The 2579-nt window shown below is 40.9% G+C and overlaps 1 non-coding gene across 1 annotated transcript; it reads right to left on the bottom strand.

Annotated features, from left to right (window-relative positions):
• Positions 1 to 2244: 2244 nt before the first annotated feature.
• On the bottom strand, positions 2245 to 2354 carry LOC131834974 (U6 spliceosomal RNA). Its single transcript, XR_009355059.1, has one exon. It is a non-coding gene; the product is annotated as a U6 spliceosomal RNA (small nuclear RNA).
• Positions 2355 to 2579: the final 225 nt, after the last annotated feature.

Raw genomic sequence — 2579 nt, 5'->3', positions numbered from 1 at the left:
ATGTGTGGTTTTATGTCAGTCCCATCCCTGCGCCAAGCAACAGATGGCTGGAATAATGGGGCTTCGCCTCTTGTAAAGGTGGCCAGGAGTCGTGGAGAAGACAGCCCTTTGGCAGCAACCCTCTTCCTCTAGGGCAAAGGCAAGTTAGAAACAGAAACAAACTACCTGTCTATTTGGTGATTTATTGCTGAAAGATCTAATTGTGAGCACAGGGATTTATTTGTTTTATGAAATGTTAGTGAACACTTACTGTGGTCTCTATTCTTTATTTTATTTTATTTTATTTATTTATTTGACAGAGAGAGAGATCACAAGTAGGCAGAGAGGCAGGCAGAGAGAGAGGGGGAAGCAGGCTCCCTGCTGTGCAGAGAGCCCAGATGTGGGGCTCGATCCCAGGCCCCTGAGATCATGACCTGAGCTGAAGGCAGAAACTCAACCCACTGAGCCACCAGGCACCCCACTATGGTCTCTACTCTTGAGTTATTTACAGTCTAGTGAAGGAGTTTGATATATTCACTGATTCTTAAAGTATAATGTAACAAATGATTATTTGTGAAGTCAGTGATGATGATGATGATGATGGTGAACATTTATTGGGAACTGTTCAAGGGGCAAGTGCTTTTCTAAGCGCTTTACATGGAGAAGTACAAAATAATATTTTGGGAATATAGCTGCTGGGAGGAGCCCCATGTGAAACTATACCACACTATTTTTCAAAATTTCTGGTAAACTCGGCATATAAACAAAACAAAACTTCCATAAGTTATTTGGGAAGCTAGAATTGTAGAGCAATTTAGATAATGGCTTTTATTTTTTTCAAATAACCTTTTTATTTTGGAATTATTTTCCATTAATGGAATAGTTGCAAAGAAAGTATATGGAACCTCCAGATGATAGTGTGTTTCTGATTCAGACAGCAATGACTTTAAATCCCAGGTCTGCTATTTGTTATTGTGTCCTTAAACAAATTATTTAACCATCCATTTACTTAGATGTGACTTCTTAAATTATAAAATGGTACAATAATAATTGTTTTAGAAGTCTGTAGGAAAGAAAAAGAATGATAGATATGTGAAATGCTTTGTACACGCTTGGGCTATTGATCTGCTTAATAAACAATTGGCACTTACTATTATTTATATGGATGATATATTTGTTTTAAGAAATTAATGAAAATCATACATTGCAATAACTTTAAATGGCCGGTGTCTAACAATTACAGTTTTAGTTCTTCAAGGGATAGATTCCATTTCCTTCCTTATCTTTCTCCTCTTCTTAAGCAGTTGAAGGAACTCTTAGCTCTAACTTCCACCCAGGCTCAGTTCCCATCACGTCAAATGGACTCACCATCTTCTTGTCCCCCACGGTCAGCAAGCTCTTTCCACCTAAAGAAATGGAGGGAAGATAGAATGGATATGCCCATTGCCTTAGCAGTTCAGACTGCTTAAAAGGTGGCCAAGGGTGAACAAACGTCTATTTTTCACAGTTCTGGAGCTGGAAGTCCAAGCTCAAGTTGTCAGCAGATGCAGTGTCTGATGAGAGCTCACTTCCTGGTCTGCAAAAGACGATCCTCTCATTGTCTCTTTACATGGCAGAGAGCAGAGAAAGGAAACAAACTCTCTCCATTCTCTTCTTATAAGAGCTCCAGTACCATCACGAGGGCTCTACCCTCATGACCTAATTACCTTTCAAACGCTCCCATCTGCAGATAACATCACCTTGGGGATTGGGGTTTCAATAGGTGAATTTTGACATTGAGTCCATAACACCCATCCAGGATGAGAGGCTGGAAGAGGCTGGAACATTCTTTTGTGGTCTGTTCAATGGGAGCTCACTGAGGGGCCTCACAGAACACCGTCTCAGGAACTTTGGGCATAGATACAGGACTCCTTTTTCTGTGGGCCTGGCCCATGATCCATTACTCTGTTTCCCAGTGTCGCCCTGCTGAGCTGGGAATGAGGTGGAAGGGAAGAAAAACTAGAAGACCAAGCAGTGTCTTCTGTGAACTCTGAGATGCTGAGGGCAATTTCTCTACCTCACAAACACAGAGAACTCTTAGGACTCCCCTGGACTTCTGTGTGGTCCATTAGGGTCATGCATGTTTACCTTCATTATTAACCAACAGTTATTCCTACTATCTCATTTCTTTAGAAGAAAATACTTTTATCTAGGTATTATTTGGGCTATGCATTCAAAATCGGTTTTCTCAAGCTTCAAAATTTCATGAAGGGCAGTCATACTTCAATTGTCTCCGTATTTCTCTCTGCTACTAGAAGAGATGTCTTGCGCAGGAGCGATGCTAGTGTTCTCTGTTATCATTCCAATTTTAGTATATGTGCTGTTGAAGGGAGCACTAGAAGACATTTCTGATGATCACTTAGCACCCACCTTGATTACCTTTGATTAAAACAAAGACACCAGCTCAACACTGAGGATTTGCTTTTCCTCCTACCCTTCCTTTCTTATGTGAACCTGCCCCCTCACACCCCCAGCACAGGCTCGCTCTATTTCTCTGTTTCTTTCTTAAAGACATATGTAGTGATAATTCACCAACATCGGCCTTTTGGTCAATTTCAGTT

The sequence above is a fragment of the Mustela lutreola genome, chromosome 6 (genome assembly GCF_030435805.1).
Source record: "Mustela lutreola isolate mMusLut2 chromosome 6, mMusLut2.pri, whole genome shotgun sequence".
In the NCBI taxonomy this organism is placed as follows: domain Eukaryota; kingdom Metazoa; phylum Chordata; class Mammalia; order Carnivora; family Mustelidae; genus Mustela; species Mustela lutreola.
Note: the sequence above shows the minus strand (reverse complement) of the source record. Positions and strands in the feature narration are given on the sequence as shown.